Source organism: Periplaneta americana, chromosome 7 (assembly GCF_040183065.1).
Source record: "Periplaneta americana isolate PAMFEO1 chromosome 7, P.americana_PAMFEO1_priV1, whole genome shotgun sequence".
Taxonomy (NCBI): domain Eukaryota; kingdom Metazoa; phylum Arthropoda; class Insecta; order Blattodea; family Blattidae; genus Periplaneta; species Periplaneta americana.
The window spans coordinates 133,044,040-133,062,185 of record NC_091123.1 but is presented as its reverse complement, the minus strand read 5'-3'; the positions used below and the strand labels follow the sequence as shown (position 1 = coordinate 133,062,185).

The 18,146-nt window shown below is 33.4% G+C and overlaps 1 long non-coding RNA gene across 3 annotated transcripts in view; it reads right to left on the bottom strand.

Annotated features, from left to right (window-relative positions):
- Positions 1–18,146, bottom strand: part of LOC138703457 (uncharacterized) — a 249,520-nt gene that overhangs the window by 173,529 nt on the left and 57,845 nt on the right. For 2 of the 3 annotated variants that reach the window (XR_011333176.1, XR_011333175.1), the window contains exon 2: positions 4,161–4,242. The exons of the other annotated variant lie outside the window; for it this stretch is intronic. This is a non-coding gene — a long non-coding RNA (uncharacterized lncRNA). The remainder of the gene's footprint in view (positions 1–4,160; positions 4,243–18,146) is intronic. 3 annotated transcript variants of the gene reach the window in all.

The following is an 18,146-nucleotide window of genomic DNA, read 5'->3' as shown; positions in this document are numbered from 1 at the left end:
GACATATTCTTCTTTTTGAGTCCAATATAGGGACGAAAGCAGCGGAGGCGGCCAGAAACATTTGCGCATTAATCTATACTAATAATAAATCTGTAGCCGAAATTTTTCTGGTAATTTTCGATTTTCCAAAAATAATTGGTCCTAACATATATAATTAACCACCCTGAAACCGAAAATCGCTTTTTTGAAATTTTTGTTTGTATGTCTGTCTGTCTGTCTGTCTGTCTGTATGTTTGTTACCTTTTCACGCAATAATGGCTGAACGGATTTCGATGAAAATTGGAATATAAATTAAGTTCGTTGTAACTTAGATTTTAGGCTATATGGCATTTAAAATACATCATTTAAAAGGGGGGTTATAAGGTGACCTGAATTAAATAAATCGAAATATCTCGCGTATTATTGATTTTTGTGAAAAATATTACATAACAAAAGTTTCTTTAAACATCATTTGCGATAAGTTTTATTCCCTGAAAAATTTTGATAGGACTGATATTTAATGAGATAAATGAGTTTTAAAATTAAAATAACTGCCATCTAAGGCCGTGTAACGAAATAAAAAACATAAGACTTGGTCTATAAGGGGCCTTGGACAACAACAATCGAAAGCTATTAAAGATAGCCTACAGAGAATGTTTCTGTGTTTGTATGAAGTAATATCGGAAGCTAAATTAACCGATTTGTATAATTAATTATTATTTCACCATTGGAAAGTGTAGTTTCCCTAGATGGACATAATGCTATAATGTTATTACAGTAACTTCTGATATAATAATGTAATATAATATAATATAATATAATATAATATAATATAATATAATATAATATAATATAATATAATATAATATAATATAATATAATATAATATAATATAATATAATATAATATAATATAATATAATATAATGTAATGTAATTTAATGTAATGTAATATAATATAATATAATATAATATAATATAATATAATATAATATAATATAATATAATATAATACAATATAATACTATATAATATAATTTAAGTTATTTGAAGGGTTCAGAACCATAGTGGGCCAAGCGCCATTTACTGAATACGTAGAAAACAACAAGGGTTAAAATTAAGTTATTACAATAATTCAATGGAAACATATAGCAAGTAAAATAAAGTATACACATTAAATCTAAATTATGTCAATGTTAATTAAACTATGGTTGCATGTAATAACAATTAAGAAACATGTTAAAGGAATTGTCATTGCACCAAATGAGTGCTTTCTTTCTGGACCAAAATGATCGCATTTTAATTATTTAAATGCAATTTAAATTAAGTAACATATTAAACGATTTATCCTTCTATCAAACACGAATGTTCCCTGGATCAAACGTCCCATTTTAATTATATAATTACTTTATATTTATTTATAACAGGTGCAGCGGAGCGCACGGGTACGGCTAGTTTATAATGAATGCACTGTTGGAAAGAGTAGACTTTAAAGATGAGCAGGACTTTTTATTAAGTTCTTTTAGGCTCAATTAAAATCTTACGGAGGTCAATACACAAAGATGTGAAAAATGTGGTTTTTGAAGACAATTTATTACTTCAGAATGCAGAAACTGAATATTGGTAAAATTATTAACAATTAATGATCTCTCAAATAATGAAAATTAAAAATAATGCTCTATGTGACCGTCATTTACCAGCACAACCATTTATAGGCGTCTTCTCCATTGTCCAATAGCACTGGATATCTGTCTTTGATCATACCGGTCCCAACATTCAAGAAGGCGTTGTCTTAAATGTTCGACATTACGAATTCTTGTTTTGCAGTAAACTGCTTTTTGTAGTTGACTCCATACAAAATACTGGGCGTTGATTTCAAAGTGTGTCATGACGTCACTGTTGTGAGTCAGCGATTTGAAGCGAGTTTCAGCTTTTATGTCAGAGAAGTTGCCTATTGTTCAAGACGTTCAATCTGAACTTGAGAACGCGTACGGTATAACTTGAACGTCGTAGCAACAGATGGCGGTCTGTACGGTCTGTGTGCTACCATAACCTCTTTCGAACTACTTCGCGCGGGCAGGGTATTTGTTATCATCGGTTGCGTACGGCAATATTCCACAATACAAATCAAATGTTCCGTGTCCATGTTGACCGTCGAAGTTAATGTCAACAAATACGTCAGTAATCGTCTTAATCCTCTCGCCATATCCCGACAGTAAGAAAAAACTCACCTCAGTACGTGTTTCCAAACAGTTCACATTCCTGTCACTACCGGCGTTACCGTACGTATCGGTACGTACTTAGAACTGACGCCGTACTTGCTAGGCAACTTCTCTGGCACATAGGTAATACGCCTTTGCGGAAGTGTAGGAAGACTGAATTCTCTAGGTTCATTGGCTGGCCACATGACGGCATACGGCGAGCCATGACACACTTTGAACTGAACACGCAGTAGTACATAGGATTAAGAACTCGTTTGAAACCCCAGCGGAAACCATCTGAGAATCTGAGAAATGCGATCTTCCACGCAATAATCTCTCATGAGGGATATCATGTCCGTATCTTGCTAATCAATCGTTGTATACTTGAAACAGACATTCTCGCTGAGCGTAGTTCCTTGTTGGGGAGATAAATTATCATATTGGTGCAAATGTTTAATGAAAAACTTGTCTTAGTTCGTTAAGCGACCCATTATTCACAAAATGAGAACTCAAAACGGAAGAAAGCTTGATAGCACAACAAACAATCCGATAGAAGCCAGTGATATTCAATAAAAACATGAATTAGTTGACAAAAATAAAAGGTAAAAAAATACATTTGTTAATATTATATATCATGGATAATTTTACAAATTTCTTTTTTAAAAGCTTCAATTTTAAAACATTTCAAATTTGGAAAATTGTTTGTAACTTTATTATAAAGTCTTGGGCCAAAACTAGCACCATGTGTAAGAGCTGCACTTGTGTGATATTTAGGCTGAATTATTAATGGGAAAGTAGACTTTTGTCTTCGAGTACGATATTCATGTCGATTAGATTTATGTTTTATTTTATTTCTGTGGTAGTAATTTAGTAAACTATATTTATAAATTTATTCAATAGGCAATACATTAAAATCTACATAAATTAAATTTGTTGGGTAATCCATATTTTTGGTCAGACAAATTTTTATTAATCTTCTGTGTAATAAAATTAATGGATTAAGTACAGATGATGCTACTCCACCCCAATTTAGTATACCATATTGTATTAATGATTGTGCCAAAGCTAAAAATATTATTCTCAATGCCTCCTTAGTAATAACATTTCGAAGTATTATGAATTTATAAATTGTCTTTCTTAATCTTGTACACATGAAATCAATTTGTTTATCCCAACGTAAATGCTGGTCTATAATAATTCCTAAATATTTAACTTGTGTGGAAGGTGTTAGATGTGGGCAATTACAGTTTATATTAAATGTGTATTTTTCTCTCTTTTTCTATTTCTTCTTTATTCTTGGTCTTATGTTGTATCTATTGGTTTGAATTAAGTTACTTACTGTATTTAGTAAACTGTCCTTGTAAATTTTATGTTATATTATTGACTAAGACCACACCATACACGAGCCTGACTCTTACGGTAGTGGCTAGAAACATTTTTGTTTTATAAATGTAATTTGCACTCACTAGCTATCTAGTTAAATAAATAAATAGATAAATAGATAAATAAATAGATAAATAAATAAAATAAACAAATTAAATAAATAAATAAAATAAATGAATTAAATAAATAAATAAAATAAATAAATAAATAAATTAAATAAATAAAATAAATAAATAAAATAAATAAATAAATAAAGTAAATAAATAAAATAAATAAATAATTAAATAAACGGTTTGGCCTGCTGAACTCGTAAGACCATAATGCTTAGTTCAGCACTGCCTTACAAAATAAAAAAAATAATGTTTAATAAATGGTAAAAAATTAAATATTATACTACTTTCCCGGTCTACAAGGACTGTGAAATTTGCCTGTGAAAAAAACTTTCAAGTGAAATCATTAGCTACTAGAATATAACCATTTATATTTTGTGCCTTTTTGACCCACTGTGTATATATGTTATCAAGGCTAACAGTGTGTCAGTGATAATATACAGAAGTTGGCAACACTACTTGATAACAGAGCAGTTTCTATTCCTCACCTTTATCAAGCACCTTAAATCATCCAAGTTGTGTACGAATTCAAATGCAGATGAAATCGCTGCAGCTTCAGGTTCAACGGACCTGTAACACGCCACGAATTCATCGTATTACTCCAGGAGGGAAACAGAAATTCTCGGAACTTGAAGAGGAAGACATTCGCGGAACAAATGAATAGAGATACCGCGAAACACACCCGTTTCTTAGTATATGCCATCCTCTTCAATTATGAATTACGTCACACTTACTACACGGAGATTTTCCGATATATTATCTCTAGTCTTAGATTAAACGTAATGCATTTCTAATCCGACAATCTTCTGCATATGAATTAAAGATGAATTCTCTCCTTCTATAAGCAACATTCACGTATAAGATTGGGTGTAAGCCACATTATTAAGGTACTAAATACGTAATGTGCTTTGCCCACGGCTATTAGTGAATATCTTCAACCGACGTACTGGTTTTTGCTCTTCATTGCATTTTTCTATCTTGTTTCACTTCGTATTTTTACTGTCAGAGTTTAGAATTGACCTACGACTATGAATTTGTTATTCGTTGTTTAGTCAACTGTCCGAAGACAGGTATGAATCTGACAAGTGATACCAACAAGGCACCACTTATGAGGCAACTAGACCAGGAGATAATAATAACAATAATAATAATAATAATAATAATAATAATAATAATAATAATAATAATAATTTATTTATTCTAGCAGAGCAAAGGGCAGTAGGCCTTCTCTTCCGCCCAGCTAGATTTTAATTCTAATTGAATACAATTGATTACATAGTTATTATATTAATATTTAGACCGTAAAACAATATGAAAGTAAATAATGAAAGTAAAAGTAAATAATGAAAGTTAGATAAGTACAGCTGGCTCCAGCGTTTTTGGCGTGTGTCCTAGACATATAGTGCCCAGTTTGTGAGCATGTTGCCAGTGCAGCTGGGAATGGTACCACTTCCTATACACGTCACATCAGCCATTTGCCAAACACAGTTGTCAGACTAACTGCGGCAAATGTAAAACAGTTGCACTTAACATTCCCATTACTTATTTCACACGCCAAAAACGGTGACGCGGACTGTAATGTTAGTGCAACAATAATAAACAATGGTAAGTAGTAATAATAATAATAATAATAATAATAATAATAATAATAATGAGATAATTTAGATATTTATTTTGTGATATGTATGACCATTAAACATTGAAAAGCTTGTAACAGCTATATAATTTATTAACGAGAATTGTTTGAAAACATTTCCTTAGTCTATTCTTACATTGGTTTGATGTCTGACAGTCCCTAACATTACTCGGTAGGGAATTCCAAAGTCGAGGAATGGTAAACAGTGAAAGAAGATGAATATAAGGATGTTCGGTGGGAGGGAATAGATAATATTGAGGAGTGTTGTGATCGTGTGTCTAGATTATGGTAGGTAGATAAACTTTGAAAACGAGGCGTAAGATAGACAGGAGTAGAGAAATGCAATATGTGAAAGAGGGGAAGACAGTGGATTTTTCCTACGATCTTCTAGTCGGAACCTGGACAACATATCGAGGCATGGTGTTACGTGATCAGCCCGGCGAATATTGCAGACGAAACGGATGCACATGTTATGACCACGTTGCAGTCTCTGCGCCAAAGTAACGCCCTAGATCATATATGTAACAGATAGGCCGGCCTTACAGGCTTCGAGGTTAACAACTTTTTTTCAGGTTTACTACGCTGCCATCTAGTTGTTACATAAGGAGTTCATGTCATAATTCCCATTTGAATTGAAATAGTGACTGTACCACAGTCTAATACATACAGTCGCGCAACTTCAACACTTTTTTTTTTGCCAACATTCGCGACACTGGCGCCCAAGCGGCAGGCGAGGCACTGGTCATAGGGTTGATACAGCCAGCACGTGCTTTAAAGGGATGCGAGATGTTATAATAACGTTTTAATCATGCGTCGGAATAAAGGCAATGTGTGCAATGACGAAAATTGCAGTAACAAGTTTAAATCTCCGAATTTGTCGTTCTTCAGATTCCCTAAAGACCAAGAGAAAATCATAACTCAGTCATAACCAATAATCCACGCTGTAGGTAGCCTACGTATTGTGTTCTATAAAACATTTATTAGTTATCAGTTACCTATTTGTATGTCAGGAAGGAGAGTTTAAATAAAAACAAAGTAAATACCTGTTACAGTATATTACTTTTTTTGCAGAGATCATATGTGTAAATGCGTAACCATTCAGATTTTCGATAATGTATCTACAGTTTTTAATGCAAGTAATTCCAATAATTTTTGTATTCGTGTTTTTTTCTTTATATTTTTCAAAAGTTGAATCTTATATTGCATTCAAGTAGGGATCATGGTGTTAATTTTTCAAGAATTCATGGAGTATTGTAATCCGTTTGCAAAATATTCACTTCTTGAATAAATTCAGACTGTATCGATAAATTTCTGATGTGTTGGTGTAGATTCATGTGGCAGACGTATTAAGTTCTCAAGAAATAAAAGAGCCTTTTTAAATTTAATATAAAAAGCAATCTTTTCTGTAATAATTTGCATGACTGTTATTGGTGATGATTTTACATTCCCAGTGATTATTTGAGCCGTTCAGAGCAGAAGTGGTGTAAGTCAAAATTAGATAATGAGGTTTAAAGTAAAAATTCTGTAAAATACAGCGCAAGTAGCAATTAATATATCCTTCGTGCTATTCACTGACTACTAATAGTTTAAATAAATTTAATATTAACTGCTACTTTGCGCTGTATTTTACAGAATGTTTACTTTAACCCTCATTACCCATTTTTGACTTACACCACTTCTGCTCTGAAAATAAAATTAGGCCTATATTTTCTGAGTTAATTGAAGTTACAATTTTTTCAACAAAATAGTGTGTTCATTTATTTATTCTCACCTACGTCATATTAACAGTAAGTGCATGTAAATTACGTATTATATAGGTAGGATAAATTAAAACAATTATATTATTTCAAACCATGATACGTGATCAGGGCCATGATTCAGTTGTAAGGAGCAGAAAGAATTACGTTCATTCCCAGCTTCTGAAACTTGTAGATTAAATGCATGTGAAATTCTTCTAGGATTCTGAAGTAAAATTAATAAGAGCCATATACACTTACTGTATAACATAAAAATATAAAATAAATTACGCAAAACCCGTTTTCTAATGTGTTATCATATGTCGTGTGCACACTTAACTTGCCTGCCGCTAGAGGGCTACTGTCGCGCCAGCTGTCAAATGTTGGCATATTTTTTACGTATGAGTTGCGTGACTGTATATATTAGACTGTGGACTGTACTACCATCTCATGTTCGTTTACGGCGGACGGGTGGCGATCCTGGCGGTTGTTCTCTTCAAAGTGCTACCGATTTTAACATAGCGATGATTTATCTGTTACATATAACGATCTGGGGTAACGCTTAGGTCAGTAAACAGATTGGGATAGGGTGCCCAGTTCCTTTCCCCCCTCCATTGCATACATCGCCGACTAGATATATATTACATTAGTCATACTTCAGATGTATACAAACAAATTGTTCTTCCTCTGACACATATCGTCAAATGAGATAGACTGCCTGATAATAGATGTAAAGCAGTGGTAAAAAAAACCGAACCGACCTTTGTAGCTGATTTCAGAGCCTTGTTCACTCCAGAGCACGATAGACTGGTAACTAAGACTTTCGTGGTTCGAATCCTGCCTGGGAAGGAAAGTTTTTTTGTTCCTTATTCAAATTCATTCCCAATACTTTTCGATTGCAGCGATATTTTACTACTTAATTAACTTATTATTTCCAGAACATGAATTTTACCAGAAATCAAAAAGTATTGGGAATAATAATGAATAATAATAATAATAATAATAATAATAATAATAATAATAATAATAATAATAGTAATAATAATAATAATAAATAATAATAAAATGTTAGTGCGCATTGTGTATGTTAATATACTGTAAATATGAAGATGGAGTTGTCATAAGATAGCATGTAAATCGAATGAGTTGCGAAAGATAGTCATCATACCATCAATAATAAAGAGGAACAAACTTAAACAAAAGAGAGGTGTTGTGCGTCCGAGGAAAAGTTTAAGGAGAACCATAATTTGAAGAGTAACAGGCATTCTGCCTTAAGCTTTTAAATGAAGAAGATTTTCTGTTGCTTTCCTTGCTGATGAAAATGATGCATGTGAAGTAATTCTGAGATGCTTCGAACAGAAGTGAAATTACAAAGATAATAACCTACGCATTTTGTACACTTGTACCGGTTGGTTTGAGATCCCACGATACAGACGAGAAAAGTCGATACACTAGTTATTTGGTGAAGACGTGTCACATGAAATATGAGTACAGAAATGGAAGATATAATAATGGAACCAAGAGGCATTGACATGCTTTGAAGGAAAACTTGAATGAAGAGTTTCGTAAGAACTGTCAATCAGAATTCTTAATTAGATTCATCGTAACGATGTGACAAGGGTTGGCATCTAACGCAGGTATTTCACTGTTCAAGTAATATAGACTGAGAAGACGTTAATATCAAATTTCAAGGAAAAATTTACAGTAATTACATTCAACAGATAGATATGTCCGTGAATCCTTAGACATTTAAGTCGTTACATTAAATAATTCTCTAGGTGGCTAATTTTAAGGGAATAGTTGTTGTTGTTGTTTTCTAATGCCAGGCGTTTGACAATAAAGTCATTTGACCTCTTGCACTCCAATATTTTTCGAAGATATTATCATGGTCAGCCACTGAAGTACAGATTTTGAGGCGTTCCGAATCCATTTCTTGGTTTGAGTTGGACAATGGGCAGTTAGGGGACTGATATATTCCAATTCTATGCAGGTGTTTGGCCAAACAATCATGGCCTGTTGCCAATCTAAATGCAGCTACAGACGAGTTTCGTGGGAAATCGGGAATTAACTGTAGATTTTGATGCAGAGAGTTCCATTTTTCCCCTTGGAATTGTGTTATCAAATTTTGTTTGTTGAAGTCTAAGTATGTAGATTTAATAAATCTTTTCACAGAGTAATACGTAGATTTAGTAACAGGTCTGTAAGTAGCAGTGCTGTCCTTCTTTGCTAAAGCATCCGCATTCTTGTTTCCCAGGATTCCACAATGGGATGGTATCCATTGGAATACAATTCTTTATTGAGTGATATTAATTGAGAGAGCATTTTAGTTATTTCTGCTGTTTGAGATGAAGGTGTGTGTTTAGAGACTATTGATAGAATAGCTGCTTTTGAGTGTGACAATATAACTGCATTCTTAAATTTATTGATGTGGCATAGAAGATTCCTGAGACCTTCACTTATTGCAATGATTTCTCCATCAAAACTTGTTGTTCCATATCCAAGAGGTCTATAAAGTGAGAAGAGACAGCACGTAACACCTGCACCTGCACCTTGTTCTCTGGAATTAAGGGAATAGTAGCTACAAAGAATGAAACAAAAGTCTGCAACCATATAAATATCTTCCATATGCTTGATTTTCGATTTCTAGGATATAGGTGTTACCAGTGTTTGTAAGACCAAATGCTCTACCACTGACACATTCGATTCTAGCCCTCAGCTATCTCAAAAGCCGCCATTTTGAATGTAACTTTGAAATTTTAAATGGAAAGGGGGTCATGTAGGTACTCAAAATTATGTGAAATTTTCTGAAAAAAAAAAAACAATGATGCCACCTGTTTTGAGATGTCTCTAACCGTTTTCAAGTTATTTAAACACAACTGTCATAATGACACAAATATATGTTACTGCATCTACAGATATTTTGTAACATGGTCTCCGGCCCTCTGGTACAGTAGAAGAGGCAAGACCTCTCCTGTAACCTTATCATGTGCCGTGGCTATGCCGTCAATGGGTATGGAGGGGGAAGAGAGGTTTTAGTATGAGATGAACTTCCGTGTCGGTAGATCCGTATCAGAGTGCTGCATTAGAGTTACATCGCTCGCTTGAACTCGGTCGAGTGTCGCACCCTCGAGTGAGATACGATCGGTCGTGATACGCTCGTAATAAATAGAAGCGCAGTACAAGGTCATCTCACCGACTTGTCTTATCTTGTATGGAAGGCGACAGATAAGATACACATATGTTTTGCTCACACGGTAAAAATAAGGCTTTAATTTATGCGTTTATGACAAACGTTTAATGGAACAGTCAATGGAACGTACCAAAACAGGAACTTGGAGTTATAAGTAAAATAGTATAAAAAACTTCGATATACAGTTATTATTGCCAATTAATAATTATTCAATATTTGATTTACCACATATATAATATGATAAGTCCAAACATAGTTTTCCGCCTATATACTGCGACAATGTAGAAACGTTTTACAAAATATTATTGATATAGCAGTAGATTAATAACAATATTAATACAGAGATAACGTCACAGAAAATGTAATAAAATGAATAATCATGCTGCATAACTGTTACAGACGCAAAGATTGATACACTAATTATTAGAGATTATTATTATTATTATTATTATTATTATTATTATATTATTATTACTACTACTAGAAAACTTGATACAGTTCTTGCATTATCGTGATTGTGTTCTCCGTTTATAATAATTACATTTACATCCAATAACATCTATCAGATGTGGCAAAAACAAAATCACTCCTGTGTGGGGAAAAAAAAAATTACCCACAACATTTATATTACATTTTAAAGCAAGTTTTGTAGTTGTACTATGGAGAGGTTAGTTAAACAATGCAAAGTTTTGAAATGATAAACATCTATGATGTTACTACACAGTTCATCACTGTAACAAGAACGAATGTCTAACGCTCGGCTTATACCGTTCGAGGATTTATCGCTCGTGACAGTTTTATCCATCATGCATGTGCGCTACCTATCGGATTAAGCTATGAACTACTTGCCGCTCGAGCGAAGACGTCCGATGCAGACCTCTGATCCGTATAATATTAACCATGAAGCAAAAAACTCTCATTCTGATAGCTCATTCTTTCCCCTCTCGCACAGCTCACATTCCAGGTTTCGCCTCCTCATCTGTACTTAACTATCGTCGCACGTTCTATGCAGTGCAGAATATCCCAGACGACCATCACCACAGACGTAGTACTCGGACTTGTTGACTGGAGGGGAAAGAAGTGGTTTAGGGCATGGCGGAGCACAATCGAAACCAACTTAATTTCATGACGGATGTACACAAAATCTACTTGCACTGAAGTGCTTAGGAATGCTTCATGTTCCGTTCGGTAATTAGCAATACTAATATCAATCACTCTAGTCAAATCCGGGTCCAAATTTAAGTTGAGAGAATGTGAAGTCTATGATCAAATACAGAGAAACTAGAAATATTGTATTGATATCAGACCATATTCTATTCCCTATGTAATATTCAAACCAACATCGTACCCTCCAAGCAGCGTCAAACTCTCACCTTAAGTGTTTTATACGCTCAGGTGTGTGTCATTCATTAAGGTAATATAATAATCTGAATATAACGTTTGTATATACAAAGTGGAAGTCAGGAGAAAGTACTGCAAAAAGTTCTAATACCATATTAATACTTTTCTCAGAAGAAATTATTTTCCCCCACATTAAAAAAAAATGTTTTATTCAATAAGTGCTATACCTACGATTCTGATTTTTATTCATTTAATTAGAGAACATAATAATAATAATAATAATAATAATAATAATAATAATAATAATAGTAATTTATTTGAACGATCATAATAACGGTAGGCCTATACTTTTAGTTCGCACTCCCGATGAAGCAAAAGCTTGTGGCCGGAAGTGGAGTTTACATCGAATAATGAAAAAGTAATATCACAAGTTTAAGCCTACACTAAAATAATTATTTAATTGTTTAATTTATGTAATCAAATATATGTAAGCAAAAGTAAAGTGATGAATATGAAAATAATAATACAAGAAAGAATAATATATGCAATACAATGAAATTATATGAAATATACTGTATGTAAGCAAAAGAAAGTGATGAATATCAAAATAATAATACAAGAAATAATAATACAAGAAATACAATGAAATTATATCAGGTAAAACATAGAAGATTCGGTTAACTACAAAGTACAAATAATAAAATGAAATGAAACATATTAAATAATACAATTGTAAATTAAATGCAAAATATTATGCAATAATATAATGGAGTAATAATTATTATATACATAAATGATACTTTAGTTTTAATTGATTTATTGAATTTTGAAAGATTGAAAGATTCCTAACTTAGAAAAATATTTTTTTTTTTTTTAAATTTCATGTAAAGAAAAAATGAATATATATATATATATATATATATATATATATATAATAGAATACTAATAAATTTTAAAATCAGTTGAAGTGCTTGTTTTTTAAATAATTTATTATTGGAAGTTGCTAATTTTGAATGTTTGAAGTTATTATACAATCTCGAACCGAAATTTGAGGCATGCCTTAGTCCTGCTTCAGAATTGCATTTGGGTTCAAACAAAGGACATGATATAATTTGTCTTCTTGTATTGTAACCATGGTCATGATAATTATTATTATTGTTTTTGTGGTAGTATTTTAATGATAAGAGATGATTTATTCCTTTGTAGTTTTTAAATGAAATGAACGGTTTTCTTTCATATTATACAAAATCGTTATTTTCTGCCATTAGGAAGTTTGGCAACCCTCGTGCAATGACTAAGGGACGGAATACTGCTATTCAGATAGGATGTGTGTGCGCATTCGTAGGTGAGCCGGCGATGAAATTTTCCCAATCTACGCAGACTTTCAGCTTAATATCCTAATTAACCATGGACTTAATTATAAAAAGGGTAATATTTTAAATTCATTTTAATGTATTCTATTTCCACCTTCAATCTGCACAGTTAAATCACTCCCAATCTGCATATTGTGACAAGCAGTAAACTGGAAGTCTGAAATGAGTTAAATTGTGCCGGTACTACTACAAACAATTTATATTAAGGATTGTGTGAACAACACAAATAAATAATTGAAGTATTGATTGTACAAATAAAACTGATTGTAACACCAGGGAATAGGACATAATAGAAAATATTTCGTATGGATTCTGACCGGTAGAACGATTACACGGCTAAATCACAAAACACTCAACTGGCTTTGATGTAGCAGATGGACAGAACTATTATTTACACAAAGTGTGTGTTCAGGATGCGTCCAGTAGACAACATACTACATGAAAGGACACGTCATTCAAGTGCAGTTTTCTGTAAATGTAAACGTAGTGATGACAAACACACAGATGAAAGCTGTTTATTATTTATGTCATAATTACATCATACGTTGCAAGTTTATTTGTCACGAATATTTGAACAGAAGTACAAATGTGTATATTGTAAGAAATTATGTATAATTTTTTTTGTTTTTAATATATAATAATAATAATAATAATAATAATAATAATAATAATACAGAATAATACATCAGACCACAGAATAAAAATTTAAATTTAAATTGCTAACTGTCTCCCATTGGAGGTAGCCCAGAAGGACTCAGTATACTCTCCTACATGAATTTTTTACAATATTAAATGTTTACATAAATTTGTTCACAGAAAATTGAAATAAACATATATGAATTATAAAGTGAAGAAAAAGAAATTAAACAAAGTGAATATGATGACTCAGAACTTGGCAAGAGCGTTTCAAAACTGAAGTTATGATGTCAGTAGTAAGTGTCAGTGGTAGTTCAAAAGTCTTCCTGAAGCTTTCAGAGAACTTGGGAATCACACCACGAGCTCCAAGAAGAAGACCAATCACCTCAATGTTTTCAAGCTGGTATTTTGATTTGAAATAATCAAATGTTGGTAGATAAATGTTGATGTTCTCTTGATTGACATCCTCCGGCTGGCTACTCCCCGTTTCAATCCTTATGGTAGGATCAATTATATAACCTTTCTTGGTAGTTTGGGAATACGCTATGATGCCAATACGTCTAGAGGAGCCATTAGTGGCAAGGCAAAAGACTTTCTCTTCTACTGTCCAAGACTTTTTTTTCAAAGCAGTTGCAATTAAGGAATGAACATGATGATGTCTGGCATTTCGGAGGAGTAAACCTCTGTTAATAATAATAATAATAATAATAATAATAATAATAATAATAATAATAATAATAATAATTCTTTATTTATACTGGCAGAGTTAAGGCCATAGGGCCTTCTCTTACACTTTACCAGGTCACAAAATATACAAGCAGTTAAAATTTAACAAAAAATTAAAGAACAGAACATTGATCTTGGACGTGGGCAAGGGTTTCAGTCTCCGGGCATCCATGTCTGCACCGGGATCCATCCAAAGAGCGACCAGGTACTCCTCTAACTGCTGCTAAATTGGCAATCATTTTAAGGCAGGTTATCCATTCAGATGTAGAAAGTCTAGACTTATTAAAAATCCAGGCATTGGCTTTAAGTACTTGGCAACAGAAATAGAAATGAAATAATACATCAATATAAAAAAGATGATACAATAATATTAATAAAATTTGAGGACCCAATGAGCAGCGCTCGTGTTCGGTCGCAGTTCAACTATACTGAGGGTCCAAAAAATGTACTCACTCTTTGATAATCAATATCTTGGGGACAAAATGACATGTAGTTATAATTCTTGCGCGGAGAGAGAGATATTCTATGTGTTCGAAGTGGTCAACATCAATTGCTAAACAGCGTCGATGCCGCCGACCTACTTGGCGAAGTACGGCTGTCAGTGTGTCCGGTGTGATGGGTGCGCACGACGCTTTGATAGATTCTCGTGGCGCGTTTAGTGTAGCTGGCGTTTGTCTATAAACTTCATTCTTCAAGGTTCCCCATAGGTAGAAGTCGAGAGGTGTTAGGTCTGGAGACCGTGATGGGTACTCAATAACACCTCTTCGACCGATTCATCGTCCAGATAGAATGTCATCCAAGTACACCCTGACATCTCAGTGGTCGTGACGTGGAGCACCATCTTGTTGTAGATAAAATCTCTCATCTCTAAACACCTCTTGAAGGCAGGAAAAATCGATGTCTGAAGCATGTAGAGATACACCTGACCATTTACGGTACCTTTAAAGAAGTAAGGACCAATCTGTCGGCTTCAAATTTATCCCGAATACGAGCAATATTGTTCGACGTTTTGGTGGTTGAGTTTCAAACTCATTCTGCCATTGTCGTCGTACCACTTATACTTCCAGTGCTGCTTCAATACAGTCTTGCGCTGCTCAAACCTCAACCTTTCAGCCATTGTTGCTGCTGTCTGCTCCCAGCGAGCGTGACTCATGTGATCTTCGTTAGCTGTTGAGAAACCGTTACACTACACTACCGCACAAGAATTGTAACCATATGTCGTTTTATTCCCAATATATTGATTATTATCAAAGTGTGAGTACTTTTTTTTAACCTCTCTGTATTATTAATAGACTACATGAGGAATACTGTATATAAATAAAATATTTTTTTTTTGTAGATAAGTTTGGTTGGCTCAATTTTTGACGGCCACATCCGGGACACATATATAAAGAACAAATATTCAAAAGGGACTTTGTCCTTCAAATAGAAATGTTTCGTATGTACAAAAAACGCAATTTATTATCTTCGCAATGTTACAATATTGTGTACTGACTACTTAATTCAGAATAATAATAATATGCAGAATGTAGTAAAACTAAGTACTCAAATCAAATTCAATTTTCATTGTAGAAATTTAACATACATTTTGGGCAGAATTGCTTTTGATTAAACAGATTGGTCATTGTTGATATTGTTTGTTACAATGCTGGACATACTAGTACTTTTTCATTGGGGAAAGACGTCAAAAGAGTATTGCAGTCATTTTATGAAGTAGTTTTGAAACCAACTTGACCTAAGTCAAAGAAGACTTACAAAAAGGGGGGGGGAACAAAATTTCAATTCAAGAAAACAAACTATACTGGCCAAATGTTCCTTCGTAGGGCTCATTTTAAACGTTATAACCACAATCGTGATCCAAACATCACACATTGGACTTCCCTTTTCATTTGGGAAATTAGAAATAGGATCGAGGAAGAGTTTTTATACCATTGCAGATCTGTCTCGTTGTGCCAATTCTCACCAAAGCGTGTGACTGGTACCATTCTCAATTGAGGACTTCACCCGAATAACGGCGTATACGCTTATACGCCCGTTTTCCGACGATCAAGGGATTAGATAGTTGAATGCGTATAGTACACTGTAGTAAATTTTCGTAAGTCTTGCTTCAACACGTAACACAGGACACAATGTTACATGTTCACGTTGAACAAGTGAACGCGCCTACTACAGCGGCAGTCACATGCTGTTGCAAGCCGTACTGTAGTAGGCTAATATTCGATGTTCAGGCCTGCTTCAGGTTGTCAGTTGCAGCAGTGAATCATGACCGAAAATATAGGAGAAAAGAAGCTTGTGAAGAAAACTAAATGGAAAACCGAAGAAAGGAAAATGAATAGAAACAGTGGGAAGTCATACACAACTTGTATAGGCCAGGAAATGGAAAAGAAGTCATTTACACCGGTAAGAAGATGATGTATGAAAATTTGTACACATGAAATTTCAAAGGACGATCAACTCTCTATTTTTAAACGCTCTGCGACATGGGTTCGAAATTAAAACAATATAATTTTATTATTTCTTGCCTTGAAAGAGTGAATCTAAAAGCTAAGAAACTTCAGTCATTCAAGAAAAGGGATAATGTGTGGAAATATAGTGTTTTCTGTAATGGGGGTAAAAAAATTGATGTGTGTCGAAACTTTCTATTGAGTCTATTGCAAATTTCAGAGAAACGATTAACAACGGTTCAGAATAAACTGGTTCCAGGTGACATCCTCAATGATAAAAGCGGGTACACACTTAAATCGTCCTCATACAGTCATGATGCAAAAGTATTAACGAGTGCAATACACTACATCAGGGGTATTTTCAGCTTGCACCTCATAATCTGCATCATTTGTTTCCTTCAACATTTGGAAGGCGGGAATGGAAGTGTCGCAGCTGAAACTTTTGAGTCCAACACAAATGAACCCAGTGCCTTTGAAACCCTCCAAGGCGAAGGACTTGGGAGACCTCTTACAGTTTTTAGATGAAGATGGCCAAAGTTGGTTGAACTCAATGCTGAATAAAGCCAGGACATCATCACACAATGTTGAAGATGACTCTAGCAACAATAGTGATGATGTATAAAGAAGAAAAAGACATAAGAACAAGAAAACCATAAACTAAAAATGTAATGTTATTTTGTAGGCCTACTTGTGTAATTACTAAATAATTTTATTTAATATGTTATGGTAAATGTATATTTTATTTTGTTGAATTTATTTTATTTTAATATTTTTCAGACAAAATTATTAATAAAGTACAAGATATTCCCATATATAATTAATTTTCATGTGAAATTAGACACCTAGAACATCAGAATAATTAAAAACAGTGCTGAAACATATTGTCGCCGGAAAAAGGGCGTATACTGAGTTCCATATTATATTTATTTACTAATAGCAGAACATACTATTTGCTGTTATGTTTCAATAATTTTGCTTTAAATATCGTCGGAAGTATTTAACAGTAATGAACAAATTTTTCGACACAACTATGATGAACCTGACAACTTATAAATATTGAAATTAGTTTATATCAGAACTACATTTTGCTGTATACGCCCTTATTCGGGTGATGTCCTCAATTGTATAAAAATATTACAGAGCAAAATTATGCAAAACAAAATTTTTTTTGTATGTAAAGGTGTACATATACTTTAAGAAAGAAGAAGAACGATGCCACAGTTCATTTACAAAAACCAAAGCTGCGAAAAGAGCACCGCGAACACGTTGAAGAAAATAGTTTCTCTACGTAGGCCTACAGCAAAACTTTCCATGCGGAAAAACTGTGCTCAAAACAGGAGAACAAATTGAGTACAATCGGTTAATTTATTCGCGATCTTATTCGGAAAATAG